The sequence below is a fragment of the Schistocerca serialis genome, chromosome 3 (genome assembly GCF_023864345.2).
Source record: "Schistocerca serialis cubense isolate TAMUIC-IGC-003099 chromosome 3, iqSchSeri2.2, whole genome shotgun sequence".
Taxonomy (NCBI): domain Eukaryota; kingdom Metazoa; phylum Arthropoda; class Insecta; order Orthoptera; family Acrididae; genus Schistocerca; species Schistocerca serialis.
In genome coordinates, this window is record NC_064640.1 from 346,041,433 (window position 1) to 346,055,567 (window position 14,135).

Consider the following 14,135-nt stretch of genomic DNA (forward strand, 5'->3'; position numbering starts at 1 on the left):
TGGCTGTTGATGGCTTGACTTCCAGATGCGTATTCCTGTGCTGCCGAAAAAAAAATTACCTCGATCCTAAAATTTTGAACAGACTCTTTTTTGGAACATACTGAAACTGATAAACACCTCTCCACTGATTGCTGTTTGCCGGCCGTTGTGGCCGTGCGGTTCTAAGCGCTTCAGTTTGGAACCGCGTGACCGCTACGGTCGCAGGTTCGAATCCTGCCTCGGGCATGGATGTGTGTGATGTCCTTAGGTTAGTTAGGTTTAAGTAGTTCTAAGTTCTAGGGGACTGATGACCTCAGAAGTTAAGTCCCATAGTGCTCAGAGCCATTTTTGAACTGATTGCTGTTTACGTTTCGGGTCGATTTGGCAGCATTTGGGAAATATAGTCTACAGAAAAAAGTGGTTCAAATGGCTCTGAGCTCTATGGGACTTAACTTCTGAGGTCATCATTCCCCTAGAACTTAGAACTACTTAAACCTAACTAGCCTAAGGACATCACACACATCCATGCCCGGGGCAGAATTCGAAGCTGCGACTGCAGCAGCAGCGCGGTTGCGGACTGAAGCGCCTAGAGCCGCTCGTGCCACAGCGACCGGCTAGTGGAGAGATGACCATAATATCTATATCCTGCATGTTTATTCTTTTGATGTCTGAACAAACTCAGCAAAAGCAAGGACGGTGTACCTAAAAAATTAGACAAAAGTTTTTCAACGCTGATTCAAGGCAATACTGTCTTGTTTTCAATCACTCGTTGTGAGAATCTCGAATTGCGGAACTGGCTACTGCGACGTGGAGAGGGGCGGGCCTTTTCCTCGCAGACTTGGATGACAAAGTGGGCAGCACGGCCGGCAGTATTTCGCGTTGCATTAACACTGTGTCGGCGCCGCTGTAAGATATGCCGCGGACAGAGCCAATTCTCTGCGTGCATCGTGGGCCATAGCTTCTGCGCTCCCGCCGCGAATACAAACCGTCGGCGCACATACGTGAGGCGCTTCGCATATTCAATACACTCTGCCTCTGACACTCCTGTCTACAACCTGTGGGAATATCTGGTTCTCCACCTTTCGAACAATATATTCGAGAAATAGACTGCTTTTCCTTTTATTACGTCTTTCCGTTATTGCTGTTCCAACGGGACCGGGCCAGGTAGAAGCCACCAACCGTGACGCAACGTAGGAGACATTTGGGACACATTAAAAGTAACGCATATGACTTATGTCTACGAAGTTTCTTACGGTGGACTCCACGGGCAAAATCTTCTCGGTTAAAAAAAAAAAAAAAATAAAATAAAAAAAAATGTTCAAATGTGTGTGAAATCTTTTGGGCTAAGGTCATAAGTCCCTAAGCTTACACAGTACTTAACATAAATTATCCTAAGGACAAACCCACACACCCATGCCCGAGGGAGGACTCGAACCTCCGCCGGGATCAGCCGCACAGTCCATGACTGCAACGCCTTAGACCGCTCGGCTAATCCCACGCGGCCTTCTCGGTTAAAAATCCATGTCAATTCTAATAATGATTCCGACCACTCTGGTAATTTTATTGCTACCGTGGGGAAGTAAATAACTGTTGAAAGTCTTAGAGTTCAAATACATTCTCAGGGTTATTACAAATATTCAGAAACGCGCTGCAGAACTTACTAGTCACAATGAGAAAACAAAGAGCTTTGGTTTGTAGTAGCAATTCCCCCACTATTCCACCACAGCGCAATAGTTACTAGTAAAGGGGACGACAGAATTTACGAAAGAAAATATTGTATTTGAACTTTTAGCTATTACAGCAGCAAGTACGAAAGCGTACTGAAAAGTACTGCTTCCGAATTTTTATGTTCAAACTTTTAAAGCTTTTTAATAAATCACATGTTATTAACATTTTACATCTTTATTTCTCAACATAGTCACTACGCCGACGCACACGTCTCTCCCAGCGAGAGACCAATTTGTTGATACCGTCACTGTAGAATGTTTCACTTCATTGACGGGGCTACAACCTCACCTCTGCTTGAACCACTTCAAATATGGCTCTGAGCACTATGGGACTTAACTTCTGAGGTCATCAGTCCCCTTGAACTTAGAACTACTTAAACCTAACTAACCTAAGGACATCACACACATCCATGCCCGAGGCAGGATTCGAACCTGCGACCGTAGCGGTCGCGCGGTTCCAGACTGTAGCGCCTAGAAACGCTCGGCCACTCCGGCCGGCTGCACCACTTCATCACTATCAAAGTGAAGTAAGTCCTCGAAGTGTTCTTTAAGATTTGGAAGTTGATGAAAATCGATTGGGACATTCTGAAATTCCTTCACCAAAGAAGACACAGTAAGTATTCCAGAATTAGAATCAAGGACAGCTGACAACATGAGTAACTTAATAGTGCCCGCCTGGTTAGCCGTGCGGCCTAACGCACTGTTTTCCGGGCTGGAAGGCGTGCCGATCCCCGGCACGAATCCGTCCGGCGGATTAGCGTAGAGGTCCGGTGTGCCGGCCAGCCTGTGGATGGTTTTTAAGGCGGTTTTCCATCGCCTCGGCGAATGCAGGCTGGTTCCCCTTATTCCGCCTCAGTTACACTATGTCGACGATTGCTGCGCAAACACTTTCTCCACGTACGCGTACACCATCATTACTCTACCACGCTCTACCACGCAAACATTGCGGTTACACTCGTCTGGGGGTGAACATCATTAAAAGAAAGGCGTTTTCCGTTGCGGCGGAACCTTTTCACTAAATTCCAATCACCAACTTTCTTCTCAGAATACGAAGATATTTTATTGACGCCGACCTACATAGGAAGAAACGATTATGTTAATAAAATAAGGGAAATCTGGAGATTTAGATATTCGTTTTTCCCATGCGCTGTTTGGGAGTGAAATAATAGATAATTACTGCGAATGTCGTTCGGTGAACCCTCTGCCGGGCACTTGAGAGTGATTTCCAGAGTTTCGATGTATATGTAGATGGGGCAAACTCGGGACTGAATGGAGGATGATCGATGACAGTGAACCAAAGCAGTTGGATTGTTGCAGATGTGGCAGCGCCCATGTGTAGCCTGTCACTGTCATTCTGGAGGAGAGGGTTCTCCATGTGTGGATGAAATCTTCGAATTCGAAACTCGATTACGCTTTTTGTAACGCACCGGCATAGTTACGTTACATACGACCATCTTACACGCTACAATTCGTAACCCTCTAGCGGCAGAGGGCCGCAAATATGTAGATATGTAGAACAGAAATTTAGAATGTTAATAATATTTGTTTTATTTAAAAATCTCTAAGGGTTTTCACACAAAAAATCGAAGCATTACTTTCCAGCAGGCCCCAGTACATTACGAATGAGTTTTTCAGTCTATAAGAAATGAAACGTGTAATGCTAATACGATTAGGAGGAGCAACTTGTGATCACTGACTAGCAGTGTCACAGGTTGCCCAGAAAATACCATGTGGAAATTGTCTACGTTTTTTTTAATTTAAACAAATAGCGTAATTCTCGAAAACGCGTAGTGGAAAGATTAATAGAAATGACTGGTTAAAACTGTTCGTGTACTTCGATTGACATTCATAACAGCTATGGTTAAATTAAAACCTACAACGTTCGTATTCAACGTATGTCCGTACAATATACCTGCTCGCCGTCTCCTCTCAGCAGGCAACCTCGATCTCCGTTAGAACTGTTAGAGCAGATATCGAACATTGAAGCTTCTTTTATCACGAAAAACTTTTGAAAAGTAGTCTGAACTTTGACAGAAATTGAACAAAACACCTGATAATACTAAATGAAAGCAGCGGAAATCATTAGAAGCTTGGAGTCCTTATCGGAGTTTACACCGTTTAGTAAACGCAGGTAACACGTGAACGAATACAATACAGTTCACCATCTTTGAGATAGGTAAGTTCGAATGGCTCAGTGTTTAAAACAAAATTTTGGTTCAGCCTTCTGTACACCACACAGGGAGTTCAAATATAAACTCCAGTGTATAACTATAGTACGCATGAACATCTTTACGTTATAACGGTTATTGGAAAATGATCTACAAAAGAAGTAGGTGTTCAACTTACTAACTTAGGCGGCCCTATAAGGAAGATTTCATTTTCCCATCTACTGAGTGTGGTAATGCCCTGCCGGCCGGTGTAGCCGTGCGGTCTGGGCGCTTCAGTCTGGAACCGCGTGACCGCTCCGGTCGCAAGTTCGAATCCTGCCTCGAGCATGGATGTGTGTGATGTCCTTAGGTTAGTTAGGTTTAAGTAGTTCTAAGTTCTAGGGGACTGATGACCACGGAAGTTAAGTCCCATAGTGCTCAGAGCCATTTGTAATGCCCTGTGAATATAGGAGGCATGACAGAAAAATTAAATTGATTAAGTTCACCTAATGCTACGGGTTATCTTATGAGGCGTTCTGCATTTTTCAGGAACAGATGAAGTCGTTATAGGTGGAGTACTAACTCAGATTGAAGATTGCAATCGATAGTGTCCTTTTAAAAGGAATCATCCCGGCATTTGCCTTATGTGAATTAATAAACCTAAATATCGGTGGCCAGACCGTGATCTGTATCACCGCCCTCCCAAATGCGAATCCAGTGGATGGCAGAAATGCGTTGAATTATGTAGTGACTTTGAAATCGGCAGAAAACACTCCATTCTCAGATGCAAACAAACGTTGGTTGCCAAGAGATTCAGTTTCCAAACTTAGTGTTCCAGATTCGTCAGGAAATATGTGGTGACAGTAGCGCAACTTTCAACAGCGAAACCATATTTTAAAAAAAAGTCTCGAATGTGGAAAGAGTCCTATCAGGGCAATCTTCCAGCAAACGTAGTAACAACTACTTCATTGAACCATTGGATTTACATTAATAGTCGAAAAGAGTATCGTATAACACAGACCTAACAAGTATAGAGCCATGAGGAATGATTATAATTGAACTAACATTAGAAATAGACTAGGAATTTGTTTTCTGCAGCTAATCCCGTTTTTAGTGCATGCAAATACGCATCCGCTCATTCGGGATTTCGCAAATCTTTTTCTAGAAAAGCTGTTTTTTAAGTACCTAGTCTCCAATAAGGACTAAACAAATATAGGGCAGAACAAACCATACTCTGATGCTCAACTTTTATTTTCGGAATCATTTAATGTTCTGCAGTTATGAACTGTTATGACTGTAACTAAAAGTGGCTGTATCATCACCTACGTCATTTCACTGTACTTCTTATGCGCAAATTTGTTTCCTGGAGTTCTTTTTCTTTTTTTTGGGGGGGGGGGGATGCAAATATTGGGTATTCGGCCATTCATGATCCAGCAATTATTATTTTTCTGTGGTTGAATACCATTCCTGTTGCGACATCAAAATATACACTAACATGGGGGATGAAATCCATTAGTACCTCCGGCTGCGTATCGTGTGAACTATGTGACGCACATTTTTGTTTTTACTCTTAACTGCGTTGTATTCTGAAGCAGAGATGGGGAAGTAAGCCTTTGCTTAGTCAAATCTGGGGACCAGTCCAGTGTTATAATAACTATTACATCATCTGGCATTACGCAACTTTTATCAACAATTTCTTATTCCATCAACCAGTTTTCAACCGTCTTCACGTCAAACATCAGATAGTAGCAATTCGCCGAAACTTTGTTTTGGAGACGGCGCACATGTAGTCGCTGGAATTGTGCTTCTGGTGATAATAATTGACTTTAGATGATTGCTGCCAGAAGTGTGCACAGAAATATTAAATTCAATTATTACTGTGGTAACTCAAATATCTTAATACCCGCGAGGATGAGAGGAGTGCGTAGCAATAATTTCAGTTTTCACGTTTAGATGCTTCAGGCATTACTCGCTGTGTGCGAACATTCGCCTTAAGCACTAAGAATATCGATGTGAGAAACGAATCACTTCGCCACGTCACAATATTTGACATGTCGGAATTTTGCCTGTGGACATTTAATTACATATAAATAAAACATTATCTAACATATGTAATGGTAAAGAAACTGTAAGATGTCCTGACATTAAATAAGATTGTTTCTAGTGCATAGATGTAATTGTTCTGACACTACGTGTATAAACAAGATATTAAGTACATTGTTTACCTTTGACGTGTATACACTGAGATAACAAAAAGTCATGGGATAGCGATATGCACTTATGCAGATGGCGACGTATAAAAGGGCAGTGTATTGACGGAGCTGTCAGTTGTACTCAGGTCACTCATCTTAAAAGCTTCCCGACGTCATTATGGCTGCATGATTATGGCCGCAAGACGGGAATTAACAGACTTCGAACGCGGAATGGTAGTTGAAGCTATACGCATGGGACATGCCAGTTCAGAAATCGTTAGGGAATTCAATATTCCGATATCCACAGTGTCAGGAGTGTGCCGATAATACCATATTTCATGCATTACCTCTCACCAATGACAACGCAGTAGTCGATTACCTTCACTTGACGACCGAGCCCAACGGCGTTCGCGTAGAGTTGTCAGTGCTAACAGACAAGCAGCTCTGCGTGAAGTAACCGCAGAAATCAGTGTGGGACGTACGACGAACGTATCCGTTCGGACAGTGAGGCGAAATGTGGCGTTAATGGGCTATGGCAGCAGACGACCGACGCGAGTGCTTTTGCTAACAGCGCAACATAGCCTGCAGCGCTTGTGCTAGCCTCGTGATCATGTCACCTAGCCACAGTTGTTCGCGATTGGTTTGAAGAACATTCTGGACAATTAGAGCGAATGATTTGGGCACCCAGATCCACCGACATGAATGCATCGAACAGATATGGGACATAATCGAGACGTCATTTCGTGCCCAAAGTCCTACACCGCCAACACATCCCAGTTAAGGACCACTATAGAGGCAGCGTGCCTCAATATTTCTGTAGGGGACTTCCAACGACTTGTTGAGTCCATGGCACGTCAAGCTCGTGCACTATTCTGGGCAAAATGAGGTCCAACATGATATTAGGAGGTACCTCATGACTTTTGTGACCTCAGTGTATTTTTACACAGTGCTGTGCTTTTGTATTCCTCTTACGTGAATTGTGTTGTGGTTACCCGTTTAGAATGATGTGAAACAAAATACTGAAGCTGATACTGCATTATACAGTGGTGATTGTTCAACATACTATTTTCGTTTGTTCATCCATACAAATAATTACTGTTTTATGTATAAGTTGTTTCAGGTTTGCAGACTTACGAATGAAGCGACACTGGAAGCTTGACGATGGGTCCTCAGAACCTGAAATATCACAGAACATAAGTAAATAAACGCGTTTCTTGCTAAGGTGATTTTTATGCTCACATACCTTCGTCTGTAATAGTCAACGACAATGTGCATGGATCAGTTAAGTAATTCAAAGACAATTTCACACAAAACATAGTTGTAACAGACAGTGTTAGCAACAGGAAGAGCAAACTGCCGCAGAATGAAAATAAAATTAATTGTCGAAACACGGATGCGTGAGATCCGACCACTAGTGGAACCTGCTATTGCGGGGTAAACGCTGGAGAAAGGTAGGCGCATCGGCTTGGGTAAGCAGCGTGATTATGTAAAAACCGCCATATAATGAAGAGACTGCAGGCACTAGACAGCTATGGCAGGACCAATCGCGCCAGGTTCATGCTTCAGACATAATTATCTTCTATTTACATCACACTTCCAGTGTTCAACAACTTTGACAATAGACGATAAAAAGAAAAACTACTGCGGTAATTACGGCCTGAAACGTACAGCATTAAGGTTTCACAATCCACTAGTCGAACAGTTACACTGAAAATTGTCAACACATTATTTAGTTGGTTATAAATGGAATAATTAACCGAGTCACGGTAAATCACCGTCGTTCTTTCGTCCAGCAGACGCAGGAGAGTCGAAAGTATTATTTTATATGTTTCTTCCTGCAGCATGAATGCCGTGAGTTACCGTATATAGTTTCCCATTCATACCATTAGTTACAGAGCGCTCTCTCCACATCACTGGAGAAACATACGTAAATCATTTGACGGACAGGGTGAGCGAAAACCTGCGGATGTTTGCTGCTGACGCTGCGGTGTACGGGAAGGTGTTGTCGTTGAGTGGCTGCAGGTGTTGTGAATCAAAACAAGAAAAAGGTCTAGTAAACATCGACTCTAAAATGCGTACCTTAAGAACTATGAGCATTTGTTCATCTTCGCTACTGTGAAATACTACTCTTCTAATGAACAAGTGCTCAAAGCTCTTAAGGCATGTATTTTAGAGCCCATGTTTACCAGACAATTTTTTCTTGTTTTGGTTCACATTACGTCCACCTAAAACATGGAAAGCAAAGAGCTTGTAGTGGAAGAGGTTTGTTTCTGAGAACTGAAGACGTATAAGTGATCATAGATCCTAAGATATGCACTTTAGAGCCATGTTTACAAGATTTTTTTGTTTCGAGTGATTGTTCCTGTCACATCCATGATTGTCAACCATTTCTTCTGGGATACCCTGCATTTGTGACTGTATCAGGAGAGGAAATGGTTGGTAGTGGTGCAAGGTATCCTCTGCCATGCACCATACGGTGACTTGAGGGGTGTGTGTGTAGGTGTAGATGTAGGACGTGGGGAGAATTCAGGAACATCCTGTATATACGAGGAGCGTCCAGTTAGTAATGCAACATATTTTTTTTTCTTGGCCAATTTCGGTTGAAAAATTGCAGAATTTGTTGTGAAACTTCGTGAAATATTCATGCTTCAGCCCCTGTAGTTTCATGAATTTCCGACAGATGGTGGCGCTATACGTAGCCTTCAAAATGGCGTCTGTAACAGAGATGCGTTCCAAACTGAGAACTATCACTGAGTTTTTTTAGGCGGAAAACCAGACCATAGCAGACATGCACAGGCGCTTGCAGAAATTCTACGGACACCTGGTAGGGAAGAAAAGCACGGTGAATCGTTGGACGAGGCGTCTGTCATGATCGCGACAACGTCGTGCAAAACTATCCGATATCCCGCGTGCCGGCAGGACGCACACAGCTGTGATTCCTGCAATATTGGGACGTGCGGACACTCTCATTCGAGGTGATAGACGGATCATAAACGAACGCCTCGTTGCTCAAATGGACGTCTCTGTTGGTAATGCTGACACTCTCGTCCACTATTTGGGGGATGTGTGTGTACTGTGTATTAAACTGGGGACCTAGAAACGATGGAGAGGCTTCGCCCCGCCGTAGCCCTCAGCGGTTCACAAACCCACAATAGGCCATAGCAATCCACCCACCTCACCATCACCCCACACCGAAACCAGGGCTATTATGTTGTTTGGCCCCCAGTGGAAACCCCTACCCCGGGAACGTCTCATACCAGACGAATGTAAACCCAATGTTTGCGTGGTAGAGTAATTATGGTGTACACGTACGTGGAGACAGTGTTTGCACAGCAATCGCCTACATAGTGTAACTGAGGCGGAATAAGGGGAACCAGTCCGCATTCGCAGAGGCAGATGAAAAACCGCCTTAAAAACCATCCACAGGCTGGCCGGCACCGGACCTCGACACTAATCCGGGCGGATTCGTGCCTGGGACAGGGACGCCTTCCCACTCGGGAAGCAGCGGGTTAGACCGCGCGGCTAGCCGGGCGGTCTCTATTTGGGGTACTCAAAGGTATGTACCTGCTGGGTTCCCCTCCGCCTAACGGAAGACCCTTTAGAGTAACGATGGACCATCTGTGCGGAATTCCTTGCGCTTTACGAGGCTGATCATGACAATATTTTGTCGATCGTCGTAACACTCGATGAAACATCGGTTCAGCACTTCGAACCGGAATGAAAACGGCAATCCATAGAGTGGCGCCACACCACCTCTCCTCCGAAAGCCGGCCGAAGTGGCCTTGCGGTTAAAGGCGCTGCAGTCTGGAACCGCAAGACCGCTACGGTCGCAGGTTCGAATCCTGCCTCGGGCATGGATGTTTGTGATGTCTTAGGTTAGTTAGGTTTAACTAGTTCTCAGTTCTAGGGGACTAATGACCTCAGCAGTTGAGTCTCATAGTGCTCAGAGCCATTTGAACCATCTCCTCCGAAGAAAATGTTCAAAGCCCCATCCTCAGCTGGTAAGGTCATGGCGACAGTCTGCTGGGACCCTGAAGGGGTTATTCTGTTTGGTGTCCTCGCTCATAGTGAAACTCTGTAGAGTACTGTGATACCCTTAGGAAATTGATGAAACGACTTCAGCGTATTCTTCGTCACAAAAATGCAAACGAACTTCTCATTCTGCATGACAACGCAATGCCACACAAGTCTGCACACCCGAGAGGAGCTCACGAAACTTCATTGGACTGTCCTTCCTCATCCTCGTTACAGCACCTTTCGACTCTCATCCGTCTGGCCCAATGAAGGATGCACTCCACGGGAAGCAGTACTTGGATGATGGGGAGGTTGCTGATACAGCCAGACGTTGGTTCCGACGTCGACCAGTAGAGTGGTAGCATGTGGGCACCTAGGCCCTCCCAGTAAGGTGGCGTGAGGCCACCGCATTGAACGGAGATTATGTTGGAAAATAGGGTTTGTAGCCAAAAGAAAGGGAAGTAATACGGTGTATTGGAATCCTGAATAAAACCAACCTGCTTTCAGAAAAAAATTGTGATTCATTACTTATTGAACGTCCCACGTAGATTGTTGAGAGAAATCATGAACACCCGCGTGTTTATTATGAAGTAGTTGTTTGGAGATACTAGTCAGAAATTTAAAGGTTTACGTACGCCGATGTTAGTCATTCGTGTAATCGTCTACACTCCCCCAGATGATTCCTTATAATGGCACTGAAATTTTTATCTAGCAGCGTATTTTCCTGCGTCAGGCTGAGGCGAGTGTGACTTTCACAGTATTGAGTGGAGGCCTGGTGATTTACCTTTGGCGTGGTAGTAAATTTCCTTTCCCGCAGAAAGTCGCAGCGTGAACCAAATGTGCCGGTGCGCGTAAAAGTTGGGCCATAGCGCTGAGGTTAACTGTTATCTCGAGTAAAGAAGAGCGCCACGTGCGGATTGTAGCTGCCGTGGCAACAAGTAGTCCCTCTGCGGACGGGGACGACAGCTGCAGAGCTCACAATGAATGAGAGCCAACTAACTTCAGCACCGAGCAGACGAGCAACGCTATCCTGATCGGAAAATGAGAGGGAGCCGGCACGTTAGCTCAGCGTATTCAGTCAGGGAACTGGCCACCGTGTGTAGTAAAAAAAACTGAGTGATATTCTCATAAGGAACACAAGGACAGAACGAAAAAAAAGTGCTAGCGTCGCTGCCTCTAGATCGCAGAGTCCCAGTTTCGATTCGGGTCGGAGATTTCCGTCGCTCGGCGACTGGGTGTTTGTATTGTTCGATCATTTCACCTCATTTTCATCGACGCGCAAGTCGCCGAAGTGGCGTCAACGAGAAAGACTTGCACCACGCTGGCGAACTACTCCAGACGAAGTTTCCCTTACAATCATTCCTGTTCAACTTGTTTTCCTCAGCGGGTAAACAAAATATGTACGCGAATGTCGGTCGAAAGCAGGTAGAGTGTTCATAAGATTTGTACTTTTTGCAAGAAATATTGTGAGTATCTGTCGTACTCTTTTGTTCATATCTATGGCTTCCAAATAAGTCATGTGATGTCATTACATATAAGATGACTGCTGAGGTGAGCAATGTGCAAACTTATTCAGACATTACGTTACTGCATTTGTAAGGGGAAATGAATTGGTGAGGAGATGCAGCTATGCCTGGGAATGATTCGTTATTGTATGAGAAAGTGGAAGAGCTTGTTTCACTGCGGCCCAACAGAGTAGATAGTCGCAAGTGGCAGGCCGATTCTAAGGGTAAAATCGGCGTGTTTAGAGAAAGTTGGAAGCCTTTTGTTCTCGGATAAGCAGAAAAAGAAAGATTTTTGATGGTAGTCCTAGATAACTGCAGAAGATCGTTTTATGAAACAAAATGATTTGGTTCAACTGCAGTGTTTCTGTGATAGGAAGCACATTCAGATCGACGCGTTTTGAGATAGGCAAACTCTCATCTTGAGGATATGCATAAAATTAAAAAAAATTATTGCAACGATGGAAACATTTAAGACATCGTACTAATTAGTGTCCGTCCTATAAATCTTATTCAAGTTGTGTTCCACAGCTTTTATAAGTGACATTTTTGTATACAACCACGATAAAGCAACTAAAATCTATATTGTTCTGCAACTGATTTTGGCAGTATATCAACAGCTGTCAGACTTTAGAATTTTATAATTGTATACACCAAATGCCCAAAACTTTAAAATACAGTTTTATACGTATCTACTTAGTGCTATCTGTTCTCACTCTTCCTTTATAACAGACCCTCTTTCCATACAGCGTCCCATCAAAACCAATCACTTATTTTATTTTGTACATCTTTCTCCATCGGCAGGCTTATGCTTACAGTTCCCATGTGCCCTGCGACTTGCTTTGAATAACAGTGGCGTGGCGTCCTGACCTATAACCGTGCACGGCTGCACAGACTTTAGCATAAGGCAGCCAACATTTTCAAGCTTTACAACACTTAAGTTGCGTTTAAAACTGGAAACCTGGTAGGACACAGGTTTGAAGACTGGTTTGAAGACTGGTTTCAATATCAACGATAAATCAGGTATATATCTTGCCTGATCAAAAGTATCTGGACACCCTTACGTAATGCAGAATTTACGACTAGATGTCACGAGAGACGGGACCGCCCAAATACACACATCAAAAAAAGTTTTGCATCGCCTCGGTTCCGAGAGTTCCGGAACCTGTACAGAAAAGTGGAATAGAGATCAACATAAACATCATTTCCGCACCATTTATTGCTCATGAAAACCATACATTGCATGTTGAACCACCATACAGCGAGACCTTCAGAGGTGGTGGTCAGGATTGTTGTACACACCGGTACCTCTAATACCCAGTAGCACGTCCTCTTGCGTTAATGCATGCCCTTATTCGTCGTGGCATACTGTCCCCAAGTTCATCAAAGCACTGTTGGTCCAGATTGTCCCACTACTCAACGGAGATTCGGCGTAGATCCCTCAGAGTGGGCAGTGTGTCACGTCGTCCATAAACAACCCTTTTGAATCTATCCCAGGTATGAGCGATAGGGTTCATGTCTGGAGAACATGCTAGCCACTCTAGTCGAGCGATGTCGTTAGCCTGAAGGAAGTCATTCACAAGATGTGTACGATGTGGGCGCGAATTGTCGTCCATGAAGACGAATGCCTCGCCAATATTCTGCCGATATGGTTGCACTGTCCGTCGGAGGATGACATTCACGTATCGTACAACCGTTACGGCGCCTTCCATGACCACCAGAAGCGTACGTCGGCCCCACGTAATGCCACCCGAAAACAGCAGCGAACCTTGACCTTGCTGCACTCGTTGGACAGTGTGTCTAAGGCGTTCACCCTAACCGGGTTGCCTCCAAACTGCATGGTGTCGTGGTTGCAAAGATGGACCTCGACGTGGACGTCTGGAGTGAAATTGCGCATCATGCAGCCGGTTGTGCACAGTTTGAGTCGTAACACAACGTCTTGTGGCTGCACGAAAAGCATTATTCAACATGGTGGCGTTGCTGTCAGGGCTCCTCCGAGCCATAATCCGTAGGTGGCGGTCATCCACTGCAGTAGTAGCCCTTGGGCGGCCTGAGCGAGGCATGTCATCGACAGTTCCTGTCTCTCTGTATCTCCTCCATGTCCGAACAACATCGCTTTGGTTCACTCCGAGACACCTGGACACTTCCCTATTTGAGAGCCCTTCCTGGCACAAAGTAACAATGCGGACGCGATCGAACGGAGGTATTGACCGTTTAGGCATGGTTGAACTACAGACAGCCGGCCTGGGTGGCCGAGCGGTTCTAGGCGCTACAGTCTGGAACCGCGCGACCGCTACGGTCGCAGGTTCGAATCCTGCCTCGGGCATGGATGTGTGTAGTGTCCTTAGGTTAGTTAGGTTTAAGTAGTTCTAAGTTCTAGGGGACTGGTGAACTTCAGAAGTTAAGTCCCATAGTGCTCAGAACCATTTGAACCATTTTTGAACTACAGACAGCACGAGTCGTGTACCTCCTTCCTGGTGGAATGACTGGAACTGATCAGCTGTCGGACCCCCTCGGTCTAATAGGCGCTGCTCATGCATGGTTGTTTACATATTTGGGCGGGTTTCAAAATGG

The 14,135-nt window shown here is 44.7% G+C and overlaps 2 protein-coding genes across 7 annotated transcripts in view; both read right to left on the minus strand.

The window, feature by feature from the left end:
• Positions 1-14,135, minus strand: part of LOC126470158 (protein O-linked-mannose beta-1,2-N-acetylglucosaminyltransferase 1-like) — a 2,280,325-nt gene that overhangs the window by 238,676 nt on the left and 2,027,514 nt on the right. For 5 of the 6 annotated variants that reach the window (XM_050097778.1, XM_050097779.1, XM_050097781.1 and 2 more), the window contains one exon: positions 7,180-7,221. The exons of the other annotated variant lie outside the window; for it this stretch is intronic. The gene's annotated coding sequence lies outside the window, so the exon portion shown is untranslated. The remainder of the gene's footprint in view (positions 1-7,179; positions 7,222-14,135) is intronic. 6 annotated transcript variants of the gene reach the window in all.
• LOC126470821 (succinate dehydrogenase assembly factor 3, mitochondrial-like) overlaps positions 1-14,135 on the minus strand; it is a 49,922-nt gene that overhangs the window by 10,357 nt on the left and 25,430 nt on the right. The gene's annotated exons all lie outside the window — the stretch shown is intronic.